The sequence below is a fragment of the Canis lupus genome, chromosome 12, assembly GCF_003254725.2.
Source record: "Canis lupus dingo isolate Sandy chromosome 12, ASM325472v2, whole genome shotgun sequence".
NCBI classification, from domain to species: domain Eukaryota; kingdom Metazoa; phylum Chordata; class Mammalia; order Carnivora; family Canidae; genus Canis; species Canis lupus.
The window spans coordinates 70,516,460-70,540,045 of NC_064254.1; the positions used below are offsets into that span (position 1 = coordinate 70,516,460).

Here is a 23,586-nt window from a genome sequence, read left to right on the forward strand (position 1 = left end):
CACCAGATACTGTAATTTCATTATTTAGCATAAAATGTGAATGCTCAGGTTCATTAACAGTCAAATCCAGATGCAAATGCAAATCACGAAATATAATGGAAAACCAAATAGCAGATTCTCATTATCTGCCTTTTGTTAAAATCTATGTCAGCGCTCTCCTCTGTAAACAAGTACCGAATTACAGTATTTTAGGCCTGATAGAAACCTAGAAATTATTTACTTCAATTCTCCCCCAAGTATTCTTAAGCTTCAGGTCCAAAGGAAAATAAGTAGTAAGCGTAAGAGATAGCCAGGACTCAGGCGGACTGGTCGGCAGTATCTACAAAAGCTGAACCTGTACCTATCCTGAGGCCCAGCATTACGACTCCAAGAAATATACTCAATAGAAATGCTTTTATTTTTTTCAGCAAATTATATAGATGATCATGCTAACAGCATATTGTTTTTTGCAATAACTCCATACTGGAATCAGCCTCGTGAACATCAGTAGTAGACCAGGCAACCCTGTCCTGAAGAAAACAAAGTACAGCCACATACAACCACGTGGCTAAATCTCAAAATCACGATGCTGAGCAGAGGAAGTCATAATTTTGTCATGGTTTTGCTCATACAAATTTACTCAAAAAACCGTCCAGCCTAATCCACGATGTCAAAAATAAGAAGAACGGTTCCAGGTTCAGGGGCACTGGGGAGTGATCAACTCGAAGCGGACGGAGGGGTGTGGGCTGACATGCTGGTGATTCCTGCCTCTCCCTCTGAGTGCTGATGACACAGGTACGTTCGCTTTGCGACAATCCACTGAGCTGCCTACTTAGCAGGTGCATCTTTTTCCGTATGTATATTTCAGTAGAAATCACACCCTTTTCCCCCCAAAAGGAGACACTTTGGCACTTCCTGTTATCCGTCTCCTCCGTTATCAAGAAAAATCTCAGACACAATGGGAAACACTTGTCAGTGTTGCAAATCTTAATTCTGCTAAAACTAACATTTGCTTCAGTCCTGTCAACAAAAATAAATATTTCAATATTGAACACGTTTGCTAAAGAAACAAATGTGTTTGATGAGAAGACAAAAAAAAAAAAAAACAGTATTTCCTTTGGCAAGCATTTGTTGGATTGGAGGTAGCAAATGTAAAACTTCCAACTTCTTATTGAATTTGCTTACAACGCTCAGTTTACTCAAGACTCAGGATTTTTGAGGAGTTGTATTTTTAAAAAAACAAACCGTAGGGATAAAAATAATTGTAATGGAAATAAAAAAGACTGGATTTCTAAACTGTTGCTCTGGCTTGGTCCCAGCTACGCGCAGTTGTGTAATGTCTGGCACATAACAAGCGTTCAAAAAATATTTGCTATATGAATAAAAGTCTAGTACACTGGACACTCGTTAGACTACTTCTCATCAATCTTTGTCACACAGAGGTACAATGAGTGTTTTTAAAATACCTGGTAAAAGGAAATTACCTATACCTCGTTACTATTTTAGTAGACATATGATAGAGAATGATGGCCGAAAAAAATAAATCTCCATCATAGTGCTAATTACTATTATCTACAAAATACCTGTAAATGATAGAGCATTGCTAAATGATTTATGAGGCAATGAATCATTTAAAATAAAGACGTTTTATTAAAGAAAAACTCAAAAGTCGTTAAGACCTTAGGAAAATGAACAAAAAGATCTCCTCCCACCAACTGCGTTTAGGGAAAAAAATTGAGAGTAGTCTCACTCTCCCTGGAAGTAATCATATATTAAAGTGGTGTCAAGAAAACCTTAGAAATTATTAGCTTTCAGAAAAAAAAAAAAACACTTACAATTTATATTTTCTACTTTTAAGTAGTATATTCTTACTACGACTCTAAAATCTGTCCAAACTCCCATTAACATTTTCAAAGAAAGTTCTCCAGTTCTTACCAAACAGAAATAAATAATATCTGACAACAGCATTAGGGAGCATAAACATAAAATTACCTGTTATTAAAAACTGAGCACATTTTTCTCAAAGAAATATATTGCTCAGCTGTAAAATAGTATGTTTGCCATTCACACTAATGTTTCAACATTATGGTTCAATCTTCTAAAAAGCTGACGTGGAAAATAATGGTGTAATAAACTAATTCATCATAATGTGCAAAAGAAACCGCTGGAATAAATTGTAATAACCTTTCAAAAACTAGCAGCTTTTAAAAGTATTAATTTCTACTCCAGATAATTGGAAAGGACACCTGGGTGGGTAGGCAATATTTTTTATGGGATTGCTCTGTCAGGAGCTCAGATTGTCTCTGGACTCAGCAATGATCATTTAGCACTAAATGACAGTGAATCTTGCAAATAGGTCTTCCTAGATGGTGTTTGCCATAAATTACCAAAGTCGACTCCCCTCAAGGTCAGCCAGATGAGAGGGCAGGTATCAAGCGGCCTTCGTGGGGACCCGGAGTGGTCCTCGGGTTTCTCATAAATGGACAATAGTTGTGTTGGCTGCCATAAAATCAACTTAATGGACTGACAACATAAATTACCATCAAACTTTGACAACCGCCGTCCCTAGAAAACAGCGGAAGAATGCTTTTATATCAAAGCCGAAGAAAATGGATAACAAAATGCTCTGCTCTGTACAAGATCGTAAATATTTTTAACAATTCTAAGTGGGGAATGAATTAATATTAGAAGCTACAGGATGTTTTACTTGAGGCATTAAAAACAGCATCCAAGTCATATTAAAACGACACCTGCTGTTTGCCTGCACCGGGTCTTTCACTAAACCTAGGTAACTAGAAAGATTATCGATGTCTTTCTAGTTTTATTCATCTCTGTAGTCCACTGGACGCACCGGGAAGATAGATTCTTGAGCCCCCACACCGTTTTGGATGAATCATCAATTCACTTTGCCTACGGCTCAGTTTTTCCTTTTGTAAACGTAAAACCATGACTATACGAGGACATTTCCAAGAGCTACTAGGATTAACCCTAGTAGGAAGGCCCCAAGTCAACCCTAAACTACTAGAGAATCCTATTAATATATTTGTGAAAATAATGTACTCTGGACAATCATTTAACGACTTCTGAAAGTCAATTTGGTAAAAAAGAAAAAAATACAATGGCTGAACTAAGAAAATTAGAATTTTGGGGGTAAATTAAATATCATCGTCTAGCTGGGTTTTGATTACTCGTCTAATTATGCTCCCATCCTGTAACTGCAGTCATCATGGTTAGTAGTGGTGGTGGTGGTAGTGCAACATGAAGCCACAATTACCCTCCCAGGCATTTTTATGATAGTATTTTTTTTTTATCTCTTGGAATTCCGGACTTCACTGCGGATTTTGCCAGAAGAAAGGCTACAGTGAACCAAAACAAGATGTTGCTGGCATGCAGTAGTGTCTCCGGCCATCAGTGCTATGTGTCATGTCCGTGAGCTCCATATATTTTGTAAACTTAACTTCCCAAACCGGATACAAAGGCAGCATGTCTTGTGTCTTTCTCTCCCACATCCGGTCATCACCCTCTCTCCTTTCTTTCTCTGCACCATGTCCTGCATTTATTCTTTCCCTCTCTCTCATCGTCACCTCCGTCTAGAACCTCGTCACCTTAGAACCGAATTACTGCAGGGGTTTTTCTGCTCCTCTTCTCCTTCCACCAGTCCATCCGGCCCACTCCTGCCAAATCAATCTTTTTTAAAGCACCATGTTAGTCATGTCATTCTTCTACTAAAAAATTTTCAGAGAGTCCCCATCACCTGGAGACCAAAGGCCAGAGTCTTTAGCTAAAAATCAAAGCCTTTGGCTATCCGGCCTCACCTCCTTTCCTAACCTCCTCTCTTCCAGTCCCTCTGCACAAACCTGCAGGATAATAAATGCACCTGCTGCTTGGCCACGTTCACCACAGCGCCTGCCTGGAGGGCACCATCCATCCTGCCTGCCTAGCTAGTTGCCTTCCTTCTGTGACGCCTTTTTCACGACTTCAACCCATAGTCAGCACCTCCAGCCATGAGCCTGGAGCACTCATTTTTAAAATTATTATTAAAATGATTAATTTCACTCTTGCAACATGGGTTAACTTCAGTTTTCATTGCTTAGCGGTTTCCATGTCTTTTCCCCTTAATTAATTTGTAAAGTTCTTTAAGGGTAGGGGTGTTTGTGTTCTTATTATCTGCCTATCTCCCTAGCGTGAAGGTCTGAAAATAGTCAGCAATCAGTAGACACTTGTTTAACGGATGAGCGCAAAACGCCTCTCTCGACTTCTTGCAAGATTAGCACGAAAGCTGCTCCGGTGTGTTTGCAGCTCGTGGTGTTCCAGAACAGCCATTTCTGTATGCGAGGCAGCTTTCCTGAACCTAATAAATCTGTTTTAATTTTTAAGTTCGTACTGAAATTCTAGATCACGAAATACAAGCTGAGCACACGAGGCTTATAAGGCTAAAATATGACTTTGATGTAAACTCGGGCGCCACAGGATAAACACAAAACAGTGCATATGCGTTGAATTAATGCTGATTTTCTGAAAGTCCCTTACCAGCAGTAATCTCTAAATAAAACTAAAGTCATTCTTCGAATCAATTCCGAGAAACAAAGAGAAGTATGCAGCAGGGCAGAGTCTTTATCTTATAGATCAGAAATCTATGTCAGCTGGTAACGTTCTGCAGAAAGAATATATGGATTTGGGAACTCCTCGAGACCTGGGCTGGCAACTCCGTTCTGCTGCTGGGGTCAGTGACTCAACGCCTCTGAACTCTAAAATTCTCGCAAGGCAAATGAAAATATTAATACCCAATTCGCTTGAAAACCCTGAGACGAACGAACCCCCTACGAACTCTCGATGAGGTCAGTGAAGCCAAGGGCGCCGTGTGGCACCTGCCCCAGGCCTGGCACCTGGATAAATGACAGCTACCATTATCATTGTTGTTTGGAGAGTTTTTCTTTTTTTTACTCCTTACGTCCTCTCTGTTTATGGAGGAAAATGGCTTCCCTAATAGTTAAAGAGCATGAGGACAGGAGCCTAAGACACCCGGGTTTACACCGGGGCACTAGGTTACGCGTCTACTAATCTATTGCTAACAGATCTGAGCCCCCGCTGTCTAAGTGGATCTACGAAGAAAACAAGACCTCGCAGAGCCATTCTGAAGACCAAAGCGATCTATTTCACAAAGTGTCTAGCCCGGAACAAGCTCTCTGTAACGGCAGACACGGACTCTTACGAGTCTTCTCTCCGATGCGCTCCTGCTCTGTATTAGAAAATCCACATTCGTGAATTTTTTTTTTTTAAGTAGAAGTAGGAAAATTTTCCTCCGTATACGTCACTACTTCGCAGAAAAACATAATTTCATATTAAAGATATCATATATTAATGTCTCATGAATACATTATATATAAATCTCTTAAATAATATTTGTATAATGACTTATAGTTTACAGAACACCCGAATATTTTGAGACTATGCTCTAAAAACGTTCCCCAAAGTAGCCGCTCCTTGCCGTGATTACTCCCATCACTGTTCTGACAACGCGCTCTATCATCAAGATGTTTAATAATGAACAACGATGATAAACTTCAAATATTAAGGCGGTTACTTAAAATGTTCAATGTGCTAATAATGAAGGTTAATAAATGTGTTACTGTCACAGGCCTATATTTTTAGAAATACTTGGCAGCTGACACGGGTTAGATGAGCCTGAACGATCGGTCGCAGATGCTCCATCTCAGCCGTGGAGGCTTCCCCCAGGCAGGCTTCAGCGAAGACACTTCCAGAAATGCTCTTGTAATTTCTCTGACTCCTTGAAATATTTATATATTAAATATTGACCCTTTCATATTTAAAGGGTCAGTTCGGTGGCCTGTTGTCACTGAGGTTAAAATACAATAAAAAAAAAATCTGGTAGGTGGTTTCTGGAACTTACCATGTAAAGAGATGAAAAGAATGCGGGTGACTTTCTTAATCGAAATACATGGATTCGATCAGATGCTGAGATGAAGGGTTTATTCTCTAAGCTCACTAGGACTGCAGTTAAATGCCAAGGACCGGAAAGCACCTCCTGCAGACTGAGTTGTGTTACTGGCACAGAAACTTCACTGATGCTTAAGACTCATCAACAACATTTCCTACGTGCACAAGGTCAGAAGCAGACATCAGGGGGATCCCTGGGTGGCGCAGCGGTTTGGCGCCTGCCTTTGGCCCAGGGCGCGATCCTGGAGTCCCAGGATCGAGTCCCACATCGGGCTCCTGGCATGGAGCCTCCTTCTCCCTCCTCCTGTGTCTCTGAGCCTCTCTGTCTCTCTCTATGTCTATCATAAATAAATAAATAAATACTAAAAAAAGCAGACATCAGCCACAACCTGAAGTGCCATTAATTGCTCTGACAAACTTTTGGATAGATCGTTCCAAGAAGCAGCAGCAGCCCGGCCCCCACTGAGGTGCCCAGGGTGTGTTTCCGGGACACCCGGACCCTGAGGCCCGAGGGTGTAAGGGCAGCATCACTCTTCACCCTCCAGTGAGGAGCCTCGACAGTCGTGCCTGGGACAAGGTACACGGCTCCGGGTGCCACACTCCTCACTGCTGCCGTGTTATCCTCCATCCCGTCCGTCCTTGGTTTCGTGACCAGGGCCCATTACACCCACAGGATGTGACCTCTTACAGGGGTGACCGCCTCTTAGTAACTGGTGACTGTACAGCCCTGGATAGGCGCGAGCTCTAGAGCGCTCTTGTCTAGATCTGCTTCCAAAGTCCCTCCACGGGCACGGCCTCGGCTTGTTTTGGAGCCTTCTTCTTTCACTGCCTCTACCTTCCTTCTGTTACCTGCTAGGGATATCAGACCGTTTGGGGGGGTCTCGAGACTGTTCCAGTGTTTATTTTTTTACCAGACCCATTAACCATCACCGATGTTTACAGCGTCAGTGATAATTTCAAAGCAGTTTTACCTGCAACGTATTTTGGTCTTCGTGACAAGGGGACATGAGACGAGGAAGAGGCATGCAAAGGTTATAGGACGCGCCCGAGTCACCTGAAGCTGGTGTCCAAACAGACTCTGAATTGGGGCTCACTTCACCCCCGTTCCTATTTCATCATTTGTTGGTCTTTGGATCAGGCTGGTGTTGGGAATTCTTTTCTCACCAGCTATGTGATTTTTGAATATATTGGTGTTAAACCCTGAATTTTTGACTTCCTTGTTGGTAAACGGAGGATCCCAATGCCTACCTCGTAGGGTTACCTTGATGACGAAATGAAACGGTACACAGAAAGTAAAAAACCTAGAATTAAGGAAGCGTTTAAAAATGTTGGTCCTCCCAGTCCCCTCCTGGGGAGTCTCCATGTAAAGGAACTTGCCCTAGGTCTGCGGAGCTTACCTGAAGTTACTCTGATTCCGTGGTGGGCCGGGGGACTGAGCATATTACTGTATCACCGGGGCCCCAACATTTCATTAAACCCCGCAAGCGTTTATCAGTCCTCTACTAGACCTCAGCACGGTGCTAAGTTCTACAGATGCGCACATGAAGCAGCGGCAGCCAAGGAATTTTGGCAGCAACAAGAACCAGTCTTGATTTCCTAGAAAATAAAGATATTCCAAGAGGGGCCCGTCTGCCAAGTTTAACCTGGGCCTTTTGAAAATTCTCCCAAATAATTCCAAATGGAAAAAAAGGACTTAAGAGCTTGTAGGTGCTACAGTTTGCTCTTGCATGGCATGGCACGCTCTGCCAAACCCCAAAGTCTTATTTTCCTAGGCAGCGGTTGCTGCATCCAGACCATATCATGACGTGGGGTGAGGGAAGGAACATGGAAGAGCCAGTCTCAGAGGGGCCCAGGGGCGAAAGGATCATAAATGCGTGCGGAGTTTCGGCTTGGTTTCCAGGACTTGAGTCACCAAGGTTATAAGATACCTTGGGGGCAACACTACCCATTTGGTATTTTCTCTATCCTCCTTCAGTGCCTGGGAACAGAAATATTTGTTGGGTTGAGTTTTAGCCTCTGCGTCAAACCTCACAGACAGACAGACAGACGCGGTGATTATGATCCCACTGCATCTGGATGAGCCCTTCATAAGAAGGGTCTTTATAGTCACCTAGAGCATCTTGAAAAGACTTTTCAAGCTCAAATCTACTGAAATCTCAGCATGCTTTGGTTTAAACTATACACCTCACCGTCAGCCACGGGAACTAGTGTGTGAGGCAAGTGCAGCAGGAGACAGCCCGGGGTTTGGGGTCGGACACGTTGGCTGCCGTCCTGCCTCTTCTTGTGATTTCAGGCAATAACCCAACCTCTTAGGGCCACAGACCTCCTGTTTTTAGAATGGGTATGATAGGATCTATCTCATAGCATTACCAGAAAACCTGCCTGAGATGGACCGTTACATAAATACACAGTAATACATAGGTCATAATTTTTGAGCGTTCAGTAAGTATTAGGCTATTCCAAGCACTTTTCACTTAACTGATTTAAGCTTTACCATAATTCAAGGGGATGGATGTATTATTATTCCCATTTTAGAGATAAGGAAATTAAGGCACAGAAAGTATTTTTAAAGACCTTGCCATGGGGGTGCCTGCGGGGGCTCAGCGGTTGACCACCTGCCTTTGGCCCCCGGGATCGAGTCCCACATCGGGGTCCCCGCAGGGGAGCCTGCGTCTCCCTCTGCCTGTGTCTCTGCCTCTCTCTCTGGGTCTCTCATGAATAAATAAAATCTTTTAAAAAAATGAATAAATAAATAAAATCTTTAAAAACACACACTTTGCCACAGTCGTTTACTAGCTGCTGAGCAGGAACTCAAACTCAGAGTCTGTTAGTCTCGCTCCAGATCTGCGTTCCCGACCGTCTTGCTTTGGGGCCTTGCTCTGTCATCGCAGCTCACTACATGCCCACTGCTGCACACCCTGGATTGCAGTATATAAAAAAAAAATGCAACAGATCCCACCTTTCCAGAAATAAAAGAGTTACACCGAGGACACAGGGCACGTGCATATGGAGACACAAAGTGCTACTCCATAAAGTCGTTAAATGTCAGAGGCGGGTGTAACCACAAGTTCTACAGCAGGTTGGGAGGAAGGACATATTTGGGATGGAGAATCGGCACGATTTTGTAATGTAGGTGGAACTGGACTTAGGCCTTGGAGGAAAAACAGAACTAAAACCAGCTAGGAGGATTCGGGGAAGTTATTTCAGATCGTCGGCACAGCAAGGACGAAGCTTTCTGCGTCCAGGAGAGAAGGCTCGGAGGCAGTGGGGAAGGTTTCTACAGGGGAACACTGAAACTGGGGAACGGGAGGCCGTTTAAAGCCGTCTGTGCAGCGTCTGAGAAGCCCGGAGAGGAGCGAGGGCCTCCTGTGGGACGGCCACCGGGGGTTCCTGTGGGTCTGTGCCATGCCAGCCACGGGCGCTTGCAGGAGGCTGACGAGGTGGCAGGGCAAGGACGCACGGGGTGGGGGCACCGCGGGGTGGGGATCGGAGCGCACGCGGGAGGGCACACGTACCTACATTCAGACACGTCTCGGCGGCCCGCGAGGATTATCTGGTTGGTGGATATTCCATGGCCCACTCACCACCGCCTGTCCCCGTGGCTTCTTCTCTGCTTCTTAGCACCTGGCGGTGGAGATGGAGACAGAGTGGTTTCCCAGTTAGTCTTTTGTTTCATTTTGATTATTATTTTGCTGCTCCTAAGTAGCTATGGTTAAAGATGTGTTACGAGAAGAAGCAGAAGTATTTCAGATGCTCAGAACATTTCTTTCTCTGTCCTTCCTTCCTTCCTTCCTTCCTTCCTTCCTTCCTTCCTTCCTTCCTTCCTTCCATCCATCCGTCTCTTTCTTTCTTATATGGTACTCCCAGGGCTTTTATTACACAATTTGCCGATGAGCAGCAGAGCTCACATGTGAGCCTAACCCTGGCATATGTCATCATTCATCCCCTTTGATCAGAGACGGGGGCTACGCACATGCACTTTCAGGTAATGCTTCCTGCAGCAGAACCTCGTGCTGACCGTGCTGCTGCTGGAGTTTTTAGGTGAGAGGGGTTCGATGTACTCTCTGCACACTGCGTATCTCCAGTCTGCCCTTACGGCCGTATGGCGATTATCCACATCGATCACGTTTACCTTTGCTACCACTTTGATATATTAAGTGCTTGCTGCTTCTTCCTAAGTTGAAGACAGAACACCAGGAGACCTGAGTGATTCTCTAGCTGCGGGGTACACCTGTGGCTCTAACGCTAAAGCACCATATTAGAGAGAGAGAAGGAAAGAAAGAAGAAGGAAAAAAAGAAAGAAGGAAGGAAAGAAAGAAAGAAAAAAGAGAGAAGGAAAGAAAGAAGAAAATGAAAAAAAATTAAAAAAAGAATAAAATAGGTTTGCAATATCCAAGTCTTTTTCTTTTATTTTTTTAAAGATTTTATTTATTCATGAGAGACACAGAAAGAGAGAGAGGCAAAGACACAGGCAGAGGGAGAAGCGGGCTCCCCGCGGGGACCCCGATGTGGGACTCGATCCCGGGACCCCGGGGGTCACACCCTGAGCCGAAAGCGGAGCTAAACCACTGAGCCACCCGCACTGCCCCAAGTCTTTTTCTTTAAAGTAAGATTTCATCGTTTTTTTTTTTTTCCAGGCTATTATTAAGCACATATAATGACATCTAAATAGATTATAGGAGCCAGGTCCCAACACATCATTATCACTAGTATATATTTGCTGATAGCAGACGTAAAGATTATCCTGGTCCAAAATGGCCAGGATATTCGTCTTTTACGCAGGTCCCTCATATGCAAATGCACTTAGAGTGTCACACATACAGAGATGCTTTTTTTAAAAAAAAATTATATATTTATTTGAGAGAGAGAGAGAGAGAAAGAGAGAGAGAGAGAGGAGCGAGCATGCAGGGAGAGGGGCAGAGAGAAGGAGAGGGAATCCGAAGAAGACTCCCTGCAGAGCGCAGAGCCCACAAAGGGGCTTGATCCCAGGACCCTGAGACCATGACCTGGGCCGAGATCAAGAGTCCGACGCTTAACCGCCTACGCCACCCGTGCGCACGGCCCCACTTTCTTCCAAGAGAAAGAAAAGACCTTAAAATTGTATATGCTGGGCGGCCTGGGTGGCTCGGCGGCTTAGCGCTGCCTTCAGCCCAGGGAGTGACCCCGGGGTCCCGGGATCGAGTCCCGCGTCGAGCTCCCTGCATGGAGCCTGCTTCTCCCTCTGTCTGGGTCTCTGCCTCTCTCTCTCTCTCTCTCTCTCTCTCTCTCGGTCTCTCATGAATAAATAAATAAAATATTTTTTTAAAAAGTTGTATACACTTGGCTAACAGCCAGCTGCCGACCCTCCCGTCTCCTCCAACACCCTTTCACACGTCGCTTCCAGTTCTTCCACCTGCTCCTCGTGCATTGCCCCCTCACTATCCCAACACTGCCCAGACGGTTCCAGAGAAGCCGGAGAGGCAGCAGGAATAAGCCCACACACTCGGTTCCAGGAGGCACGCGTGAATGATGCTGTGCCCCCGTCGGCCTGCACGCTGGACCCACCGCGCGGGAGAACCCCCGCACGCTCCCCACGCCCACGGACCTCCGCGTGAGACAACGCGACAAAAGCCACCACCTCTCTGCTTCTCAATTTGTTTGAGAAGCGAGAATTATTTGTAAAGTTCCCAAATAAACAGAAATCATTGCAATTATGAATAATTAAAATGCTGAACTCAAGAGGGCACTCAACATTCGTCACGCCGCGGAACCCATCCCCTAAGGGTAGTACCTTCAATTAGTTCGGGGCTATGACAAGAAAAATGTGACAATTGGTAATTGCAGGTATTTAGCACAAGGAACAAAACAAGCTAACTTGCTTTTAGGTCACCCTCTCTCAGCCAGCAGAGGCACTGCTCTCGTCTGGATTTTTAAGGTCTATACTAACCCCAGGAAACAGAAACGCAAGAGAGAGCAGGATGGCAAGAAAAACACGCCGCCCCCACGGGGCGAAGGCGAGGCTCGTGGGCTTTATTCAGCATCTGGGAAAGGTTCAAGTAGAAGGTGTCACGCACAATAAGTAGCTTTAAAAGATAATCTTTTGAAGGATATTTTGTAAGATTTATCAATCTTTTTACTCAACCTACAAATATTGACTAAGCACTTGCCGGGTTATGGTTCACGCTAAGTGATAGTTCCATCGCACTATAAAAACCAGCCAATGGTTATTTTTTTTTTTTTTTGACTCTATACAAATTACCAGAGAGAAGTTTGAACAGAGCGATATATTCTTATCTTCTTACAAATATAAAGTTTGGTGTATAGATAGCTGCTACCTAGAAAATGAAGCTATTATTATTATTATTATTATTAATGCATTATTCCGCATTACTCTTGAAGTTGTACTAAATTATTTTAATTAAAAAAATGTCACAAACTATTCAGCTCTTTTCCTCAGCGCCTCATCCATAAAAAGTAGATTTTTTTTCTTACAAAAGATACCCATTTTTTTTGGTAGTGACAAGTGTTATTCCCGTTATCAGAATTTTTCTGAGATGTTTTTCTGAGATATAGACCCCAAATAGTAAGTCAAGTTGGAAGTGGTTCAGAAAATAGTAACTGCAGTTTTGTGTCTAAGAGGCTATAGCAAAGCAGACTTTTTTGCTCCAATTCAATTTCCAATTGACAACAATGACCTAAGGAAGAGTTATCTTTTACTAGCTGCCACTTTGGAAAGATACATTTTGCCTTTCATTTAAGTAGAGGAAAGAATTCATTAGAAATGTGATGCAAGTCCTCTCAGAATGATAAATCTCAAGTTACTGATTCCACTTTTAATGATTAGTTGCCTGAGTCTTGTATTTAATTAAAATGGTTATTTTAAATGCTTATATTTAATTTACACATAATTAGCTAAACCTCAATGTTACTGCTTCATCCATTTTGAAATTAATTAATTTATAAAATAGCTCAAAAAGCGCTGTAAAATTTTAATATTAAGATAAATCAGGGGCAGTCCCGGTGGCTCAGCGGTTTAGTGCCTGCCTTCGGCCCAGGGCGTGATCCTAGAGTCCCGGGATCGAGTCCCGTGTCGGGCTCCCTGCATGGAGCCTGCTTCTCCCTCGGCCTGTGTCGCTGTGTCTCTCTCATGAATAAATAAATAAAATATTAAAAAAAAAAGATAAATCAGGATTCCTTTGTATCTTGTGTTGGTTTCAGTTGTAACTCCTAATGAGCCAGTTGTAGTAGGTGTGACTCTAGGCTATCTCGATGGGCTAATAGGTAGTAGAATCCAATATTGATGCGTCATTGATGTTTCCTTTGTACATACGATGCATGCTTCAACCTCTTAGGTAACAACAGTCTATACAGTCAAGGATCTGATTGCTCTGACTATAAAGGGAACTAAATTTTATAGACTGATTTTTGTTTTTTGGTTTATTATTTTTTTAAATTTTGGTTTTCATACATTTAGGGGCAACCACTGCTTTTAGCACATGACTCATAAATGTGTAACAATCGGGATCCCTGGATGGCGCAGTGGTTTGGCGCCTGCTTTTGGCCCAGGGCGCGATCCTGGAGACCCGGGATCGAATCCCACATCGGTCTCCCTGCATGGAGCCTGCTTCTCCCTCTGCCTGTGTCTCTGCCTCTCTCTCTCTCTCTCATAAATAAATAAATAAAATAAATATTAAATAAATAAATAAAAATTAAAAAATGTGTAACAATCGGTATAAAAAAAAAAACCTTTGAGTCAGTCTGATAATGGAACCAGGACATGTTCTGACTTCACCTTCTATTTAAACGCACAACATGGTTTATACACCTAGGAACCAAGAGAGAACGGGTGGTAACGTACGGCAGTTTTTCCAGGCTTACAGATTCTGAGGAAATCCGAATCACCGACAATAACCATCGCAGTGGCTTTCCCGGGGCCAGTGAGGAGCTCCATCTATGAATATCCCACTCCTCGGTGTGTCTGGTGGAAAAACTGCCAGGCTGTGCAAATCTCTTAATGATATTGCTACCATGTATTAGCTGCTAAATACGTGTTGGCACTGACCTTAATGCCTCATGAGCTGGCGTTATAAGGTCCATTTAATAGGTGGACAAAGTGAGGCCTGGGGAGTCCAAGGCACTTGCCAAGGGCCCCGTAGCTAGTAGCGGAGAAGGCAGGATGCACAACCTCGCGGCACAGCTCTGCGCCTCGCTGCCCCAGCTCCCAACCCAGAGCCCTCCAGGAGGCGTTTCCAGTCGTGAGATGCTTATAAGCACCACCACCACCAGCACCAAACACCTCTCCCTTGCAATAACAGTGTGAGCTAATTAAAAGACGAAGGCAACACACTTGGCTCAGCTGTTAGGAATTAAAATCTACTGCTCCCAATATTAGACTCTCTCATATCGATATACACAGAATTTTCTAGTATTTTATTAAAACCTGGACCCTTCCAGTGGTGGAATCTGTTCCTGCCGTTCTCTGATTAGAAGCTCAAACCTTTTGCATCCCCTCCCACCCTCGAGGAACTCTAATTCTGAGCAGGCTCAGCTTTACGCGTGAAATGAAGCTCCGCAGAGTGTTTCTCCTCTTTTCACACCAGGACAATTACGCGGCGTTCCAGGATGCCTTTAAGCTGTACCGTATCTCCATTACCTCAACTGCCATCTGTTTTCTATTTCTTTCAACCCTCCTCCCTGGTACCCTAAACAATGAATGATATTCCCACTCAAGAGCCAGACTTAGTGCATTCCCTGCCAAGGATGTGGGTTAACATATATAGATATCCCTCCTGTTTAGGTAAGATGATACGAGGCTGTGATCAAAGCCAATTATCTATTGATTTTTCAGTTTAGCTTCCCAACTTTCAACCCTTATCTTCATTGTGGAAATCCTCAAAAGATCCGAAGCATCGGATCCATCACAAATTAATCATAACGGGGAAGTACTATTTGAGGAATGAGTAGGGGTAGACACACAGGCGCATCTGCTTTGTTCATCTTGCTAAGGCCTCTAAATGCCATCTGTTCTCCATTCTTTCCTGGCTCCCATCTTTCCCTAGGTTAAAAGATTTTAAAATGACCGTGGGGGTGGGGGTGGGGGGGAGAAAAAAAAACTCAACTTGAAAACTAGTTTGAGATTTTAATTCTGTATTTCATCTGCCAAATAGTGAAGTACAGTCAGCCTCAGCAAGTGTTCCTAATAGATAAGGGAGCTGTTGCTTCCCATATAATTACGTGGAGTCTGACGGTAGAGCCAACCGTATCATCTTCGTACTATCAGAAGTGCTAGGAAGTCTGAAAGAAATCCATTTTGAGGAGGGTCTGAGCTACTTTTATTTTACTTCAAGTAAGGGTTATCATGGAGTAGAACTGATAATTCTTTGGGGGAACGATTTTTGGAATATATTTATAAAAAAAGTATGAAAGGGTAAATGAAACTGGTGGTTGTGACTGGCAGTAAGTCCAGGCATTTTGTGTTCTTTTGTGTTTGCTTTGGAATGTTAAACAGGTCGGGTTCTTTGTAAAAGAAAACATTTTATTCAGAACATTTTCCCATGAAAGCCCTCTTTGACAAAGTGTCATTTTTTGATCTATTAGTACATGTCTGCCCACATTTTATATTCAAAAAAGGCATGCAATGTTTCAACAACTTCTGACAAGCGTGGGGGAACTGAACCTGCACAGAATCCGCTCTAAGTGCAATGCTGTGTAGCCCGTTACATCTTCTGTTTCCTACTTCCTCATGGCAGACCACAGCGCTTTTAATTCTATCCATTTCTGGTTAGAAAAAAAAAAAAAGAAAAAAGAAAAAAAAACACAAAGAAATCAAATAAGGTGAGTAATTAGAATAGGAAACGTAAGTCGTCAGTAAAATGCGTTTTAAGCATAAAATTCTATAATGTGAAAAAAAAATTCTACAATGTGTTGAGAAAAGGAGCTAAAGAAACAGTGGTCAGTGAATTACGAATACGCCACGGGAGCTAAGTCAAGGAATTTTCTAGAAGACTAGCCAAGGACTCTCGAGACATTCAGCTCCCTCTTCGTTACACCTGGAGCTCTCCTACGAGGTCGTGCGCTTCAACATCAAGCCCTCCTCTCTCTGCCCTGGCCTCTTCCGTCTCTCCTCGGCCCGAAGGCCTTCCCCCCAGCCCCCCGATGTGCAGGCTCCCGCTCCAGGGGTCACTGTCCGCAGGAAGGCTTCTCTGGCAGTTGTCTCCCTGGGAACCTTTTCCCGGGACCTGGGGAACCGTGTCCTCTGTACTGCAAGGCCCGGCCGCCCGGGGATGTCACGGCCTCCCTGCTCGCCCACGACGTCCACAGGCTGGAAGCCCCACGAAGGCTAAGGCCACGTCTGTCCTGGCTGCTGCTGCACCTCCGCCGCCTGGCCCTGCTTGGAATAGTCCAGATGCTCTCAAACACTCTGTTAAATGGCTTGAGGAGTCGCCTAAGTGACAGGCTCCTATCTGATCAATGTCCACTTTCTCCGTTCGGGCGACAACACATGTCGTTACACACGACGACTCTGAAGACCGAGTCGGCAGGTGTCCCCGCTCGTGTTCCCGTTTGATTAGGTCATCGAGCGGGGCCAACAGGCCTCGTGTTTCGGTGCAAGGGCTTCCTTACCCCCGGCTGGACGCAGAGAGTCGGGGGCAGGAGGCGCCCCCACTGAGTGTTGAGGTCGGGGGGACGGGGGCACCTGGCCGGGGTGGAGATCCAGACACGAACGGCAGCCAGAGGGTGAACCCCAAGGGGCAGAGGGGTTTACGGAGAGGGATGCGGGGCATCTGCAAGGACAGAGGGCCTTGCTTGACATCGCGGGTCACCGGGAGGTGGGGACTTCGGGAGGGGCTGCTGTGACCGACAAGGACAGCAGGGCAAGCCGGGGCCTTCGAGTGAGTCGGGGGGAGGGAAGGGGAGACGGGGGCCTCTTATGAATATTGTTAGTAGATAATCAAGAGCTGTAATAATCAATATTCTCTTGAAAGGACCTTTAATCTAATGAAGCAGCTGCGGATAACTAAATTATGATTATGACAAATTCAGGGAATTGGTTCAGGGTTCCCTGCATCCAAAATTCAAATAAGCAATCAAAGTGAAATCGCATTAGCTGACCTCCTCCAGCCCCCTCTGCAGTAGGGGAGGCCTCCTCAAGAACACGGCGGCAGAGAGCAGCGCGACGCCAGGGCCACCGTGTGTCCCGACGGCCTGTGGCGGGGGGCGAGGGTGGCTGGCGCTGGGTGCGGTGGGGGCGTGAGGCGAGGGCCCGGGCCAAGGCACCGGCCCTTGCAGAGAGATGCGTGGGACTCTTACTTTCAGAATTGCCACAGCAGGGCTTTTATTTATTTATTTATATAATAAATTTATTTTTTATTGGTGTTAAATTTGCCAACATACAGAATAACACCCAGTGCTCATCCCGTCAAGTGCCCCCCTCAGTGCAGCAGGGCTTTTCTTAAGTCAGGATTAAAAACACGACGGAATGAATAAATAAATAAATAAATAAATAAATAAATAAATAAATAAAATAAAATAAAATAAAATAAAAACATGACGAGCTAACGGAATGTGATCTCCCACAGCAAAAGACACTAAAAGACACAGCAAAAGACAATAAAAAAACAGTTTTTATTCCCACATAAGGTACTTAACACAGGGGCCACAGGTTTACAGAGTAGCGCGGGCACCGATGGGCCATCGTGTATATAAAAGAGAGTCTTTCTCGGTATTTTGTAGCTGTCAAGCCTTCAGTATTTGTGTCTTTAGGAATTCTTCATTTGCAGTATATTGTAAGAGTTCTCCAGGAGCAAATGTGGAGATGCTCTTGCTGCTCCCTTCAGGGCCCCCCGGGGCCGGCGGTGCAGGGGAGCAGCAAACAATATCGAGGACAATAACCGTGATGAGCGACTTAAGAGCGCGGGCTACGGGGCCCCCGTCAAAGAAGCGCGTCCGTGATGCTGACCTGCGTCTTCACCCCAAGGCTGTTGCCCCCCGTCCCTCCTCTCCTTCCACAAATGGGTCCGCGGCAAGGAAGTGCCACTTGCAGCAAGGCGGAGACTCAGAGCCCTCATTTGTGTCCTTAATCAGAACTACGAGAACGTTTCTGAAGGAGCCGCGGTGCCTTTCATTCGCTCAGAGCCTGATGCCCACGAGCCGCCTAGGCCCTGCCGTCGGGCCGGCCGCGAGGCCTTTCCCAAAGGCCCACCCGGGGCAGACAGTAGAACGTCCACTGCCCCCCACCCCCAGACAGGAAAACGAGGGGAGGTATAATTGTTGAATATGCACAGGCTTTTCTAAGAGCACAGACAGAGGCTCTGGGTCGTGAGTCTACTTTCACGTCTACGCTCTGGCTCAGCCGCGCTAGGGGTCTGTGTGCAGCAGCGTCGGGAAGCCTGCTCTCAAGCCTCTCGCTCTGCACCTTGCTGCCCAAGCCCCTGCCCAGTTTCGCCCCAGAGAAACACCTGTGCACACCTGCGTTTCCCTCTCAACCGAGGAGGCCCTCACCAGGGCTCATACCCCGTCCCCCCCGCTCATGCTCAGAGCTTGTGCACAAATCGACTGTCCTTTGAGTGTGAGGCCTCACACCTCTTAACACCCAGATCTAAAGAAACAGGTATGGGGACGTCCGGGGGGCTCAGCGGTTGAGAGTCTCCCTTTGGCTCAGGCCATGACCCTGGGGTCCTGGGATCGAGTCCCGCGTCGGGCTCCCTGCATGGAGCCTGCTTCTCCCTCTGCCTGTGTCTCTGCCTCTCCCTCGTGTCTCTCATGAATAAATAAATAAAATCTTAAAAAAACAATAAGAAAGAAAAAAAACAGGTATGTATCAAAATAGCACCTACATTTATTACCTAAAAAAAAAAAAGATGACACTTGAAATAGCCAAGTCTTTCGACACGGGGCTACCATCTGATAGGAAATAATATGGCATGAAGGGCAGTGGAAAAACATACCCTTTCACTCTTTTAGATTCAGCGTATTTCAGACTTAGACCTATGGGAACATGATGAGGGTGTATTATAATCACTCGAATGTTCCTAAAGGTCTGACATATTTAAAGAGGGTGTGTAATATCCAGGTGGGGCTCGAGTGAACGTAATCGTCCCGCCGCTGTTCTGCAGAACGGTGGCATGGCTAAGGACAGCAGTACCCACCCCTCAAAGGCAATAAAGAACACACTTAAATGTGCCCTATTTCTAACTATGGTGACACATTGCTCTTCGTCAGCACTTTACTGGTTTCACGAGAATAAAAACAAATACTGGGGTCTTTACTCCGAAATCCATTTCCAGAACTTACCTTACTAACAAAGGACTTAGCCCTGTGAGAGGTGTTCTAGTTATAAAAGAGGAATTTCCTTCACTACGAGTTTGCTGTTTGAAAGGCTGTCTCCATTTGGCACCATTAATTTATACGCGTGCATGAAAAGCCACAAACCCTAAAATCATATACCTTCCCGTGAGCCACGTGATGCACCGAAAGGAGGAGACTTCACTGAAACGACAGGACTTTTCTGTCGCGGGCAACGCTGGTACCGTACGCATCCACATGGGAAGAGGAAAAGAAATCCCACACTGGGTTTAAACATGAAAAGAAAAGAATTTGGGGCTATGTCCAGTTCGTTTTCCGCATCGTTTCTGGTGGTCACTTATTTACCACAATAGCGCGTTCACGGAAGTCTCTCAAATACACTTATTCTTACTTTTTTTCCCTTTCTTTTGTGGAGGCATAAGACGACGGGCAGCTGATGTCAGCGCTTCCCTCAGCTGTTTTGATCTTGGACCGTATGTACCTGAACTCAGGCTGCCTCCAGCAATAAAGGAAAACAAGGCACATCTCCGAAGCAGCAAACCAACAACCGGTTTTACTACACGGTGACTGCAGAGAAGTGTCTCGGAGAGTGGGTTTTCAGCTATCTGAAATGGCTTATTAATCACAACCAAGTTCGTTGTCCAATGGGCCCTGTGTAAGGATGACAAGAGGATGAAAAACACAACAGATAACATGCTGTATGGCCACCCAAGAAAACAAAAGCTGCTCTGCAATTACGTCTGTAGCCAAGGGCCACCCGCTTTAGCTCGCCTTGTGAATCAAGACGGAAAGATGAAGGTAAAAAGGGGATCACACGTACGTCCAACACCAAGGAGGTTCCCCGGACTGTCTTACGCAGACTTGCCACACACGGGAAGAAAGGGAGCTGGCAACCCAGAGGGGCCCCTTTCAGAAAGTGTCTCCGTGGAGCTTTAAATTTCCCCAATTTTCTTTACATTTAAGAATCTGTTTCCCTTCTTGCCAGGCTGACACTTGTCAGAAACAAGATTCAGGAAAGCAAAGCAGACATCACGGGACGATGGACAGATCGAGGTATACGTCTTTCCAGGACAAGAATGCGGTCGTTATCTGAAGGCCGTCTCTGGGGGGGAGCAATGAAGGAGGAGACAAGCTCTTAGAGGGTAAGGGTGGGGGGAGTTTTTTACAAGCCACGTCAAGTAAGAGTCCTTCGCGCGTTTTTGAAGAAGAAATGAGCAATATTTATCACACATGTGACGAGCTCTCTTTTTGAGCACACGTTTTTGTCTCTTTTTTTTATGTATATCCGGCCATTCCCAGGAACTGTGTGAGCTGCCCAGAACAAGGCCATTGTGTATGTGGGACAGGGCTGGGGACTCGGGAGCCTGCCGACTTCAGGATCTTGCCATTAGGCCCATTCGCTCTCTAGAACATAAGCCCCACAAGGGTAGGTTTTGGTTTTGTTGGTTTTTTGCTCCCTGCTCTATGTCTGGCACCGCTAACCTTGCCTGGAGGATAGCATAGATGCAGCAAGTATCTGGAGTAGGAACAAATGGATGTGGACCAGGTCGGACCCCAAATCCCCCAGCCTTGGCTACCATATGTCGTTCCCGACTCATAGACAGGTCAGCTGGTAAAATACTACTCCTTTAAGCCTCACAACAGCCATGTGATAAAAGCATCATTATCTCCGTTGTAGGGTCAGTGGGGAAGTACTAGAATTACAATGAGGTAGTTTAGTGACTTGCCTGAAGTCCTGCAACTTGTGGAAGGTAAAAGTGAACCTGGTTAGGTCCCAAGCCGGAGCTCTGACTCGCTGCACCAAATCCTGGTTATGGGTGCTCCTCAGGTCGATGACTCGGCCCGTGCAGGGTCTCAGTCTTGGCTTTACCCTGATCCCTGGTCTTAGCTAAACTCTGCTCCAACTCTGGTCTCGGGATCCTGCCCTGTGCCTGATGATGGCTTTGCTTCAACATTCCAATCTCGCCAGGACCCCTGAGTGGTGGTGTCTCAGCTCAGGCTGCCACAACAAGATTCATACACCTAGTGGCTTAAACAGTTGGTTGTCTCACAGTCCTGGGTGTGGGAGCCTGAGATCCTGGCGCCAGCACTGTCAGGGTCCAGTGAGACCTCTCTTCCTGGCTCGCAGACGGCTACCTTCCTACTGGGTGCACATATGGTCTTTCTTGGGTGTGTGCACATGCAGAGAGAGAGAGAGGGAGAGAGAGGGAGAGAGAGATCTTTTTTTTTCTTGTGAGGCCACCAATCCTACTGGATCTGGACGCAGATCCTTATGACCTCATTTAACCTTAATCACCGCCTAAATGTTCTATCTGCAAATACCATCGCACTGGGGGCCAGGGTTTCCAACTGTGAATTTGTGAGGGACACAATCCAGTCCACAGCGAGTGTCCTGAGCTAAACTATCTGGTACACTAACAACCAATTACACTCCATTTCCCTGCTTTTAATCAGATGACTCACTGTCATATTCACAGGAATGACTCTTTTGTCACCTTTTCTGTTCTTGCCAATGTCTGCCTCAGTAATCTAGAGATCACATAGGCCTATTTCAGTCACATTCCGTATTGGATTTGAAGAACTATTCAAATTCAAGGCATGCAATCTTTCCAACAATAGTCCTTCAGGGGCTCCTTGATCTTTCCAGGGTCTTCCAGAGCAAGCATTACAGAGGAAAACACAGACATGGGGTCATACACCTGAGTGCTGACCCTCCTTTCTAGCTGATTGACAGAGAAGATATGGGAAGATTCACAAAAATACCTATTTTTAAATCATTGTTTGTCTAAATCTACCAAATCATAGACACTTCCTGCTTGCCAAAGGAAAGTTTCATAGCTACCGTGTGGCCTAACATCGTTTCTAATGGCCATCATCTCAATGAGCTCTTTTCCTACATGTCACTGAGAATTTGTTCTGAGCAGACAATGATCACAGGGTCAGTACAACCCTAACTTACAGCTCTAAATGTTCCTTGGGCTTATCCTGAGTATTTCTTGGAATCAGATCTCAGAATCAGAGATCATATTCTGACCTAATTATTACAAAGCTTCCTTACTACGGGGGGGAAATGAAACCTTCAAAGCAGCCTCTCTTTGGTAACAAGAGCCTTGTTCTTGGAACTTGTAGTAAGCTTCTATGGGGTGGCAGTGAATCCTGTAGAAGAGTACAAGTACGTGGTATAGGGGCCCCACCGAGAGTCCAAAAATGCTGTTGTACATTTGACTACTGTCGACATGACTAAAACGTGAGTCCTGGTGCAGCTGTGTGAACTAAAAAGAGCTCTCGTTTTGGTACGAGTGGGTCTCCCGACTCTGAGCAATGTCCTTTAGGGAATTCAGGGATCTGAATGTGTGTGTGATAAGGACACTCACTGTCTGGAATTACAAGGTTCCTCTGGAGGGAAGGTACTTCTTTATACCTTTCATTAGTATAAGATACAATAGCGTGTCCTCTACATGTGATTAAAACCACTAAAATATAAGTATCCACAGTAAATGCAAAGCCGTTATCTAAGCCAGGATGAGAATATGTGCCAGTTACATATGTTGCAGTATTTATAGGAGTTTCTTGGAAATATTGTAACAAGTCATCATTAGATTTTTCACATAATTACTGATGAATATAAAATTTAAATTATTTATTTCCTAAAGAAGAGACCCATCATCCCGAAGCTGCTATTGGATACTAAATTTAGACAATAATGCAAAATTCAAAAGGAAAAAGTCATTATTTTTTGCAACATTTTCTTTCATCACTGAACAAAGAAAATGAAGTTTTCTGTAGTTGGGCAACACTATGATAATTAGTTTAATTTGTTTAATTTAATTTCAGCTTCTCTAACAGGCCAAGCTATATATTTTTCTATAAACTGTAGAGAAGAGTTCTAGATAAGGAACTTGGAGATGTGAGTTCTTACTTTGGCTCTGGCATTAAATAGCTTTGAGACTCGGGGCAGACTGCTAGACCTTCTGGACCCTGAGATTTCTGGGCTGCAAAAGGAGGGAATAAGGTGAGAAGAGGTGAGCTCTGACGTCCTAACAGCTTCCCCTGGCCTGTGGCTCCAGGTGGTTATCCCTGTTTCTAGGGGCACTAAAGTCAATGTCCGTGAAGAGAGGAAATAGTGAAGGTTATTCCAGGTGAATATTATCCTTCCCATGGTCCCAGCGGCTAACCTGCCATCATTAAACAGAATGCTCCAGGTGGCATCTCGCAGTTAGTGACTCTAGCCCAACAGATGCCACGTTGGAAGGTTCCTTACTCTTCTCCGGAGTTCATCACTCATAACGATCTTTCACCCACTACTGGGGTTGGCACAGACTTCAGAATGGCCACCTTCCCATTCTTTCAGGGTTTATACAAGAT

At 45.0% G+C, this 23,586-nt stretch overlaps 1 protein-coding gene across 7 annotated transcripts in view; it reads right to left on the reverse strand.

The window, feature by feature from the left end:
• HS3ST5 (heparan sulfate-glucosamine 3-sulfotransferase 5) overlaps positions 1-23,586 on the reverse strand; it is a 254,480-nt gene that overhangs the window by 92,504 nt on the left and 138,390 nt on the right. For 6 of the 7 annotated variants that reach the window (XM_025444531.3, XM_025444529.3, XM_025444530.3 and 3 more), the window contains one exon: positions 9,453-9,561. The gene's annotated coding sequence lies outside the window, so the exon portion shown is untranslated. The remainder of the gene's footprint in view (positions 1-9,452; positions 9,562-23,586) is intronic. The other variant, XM_025444535.3, reaches the window with a different exon arrangement.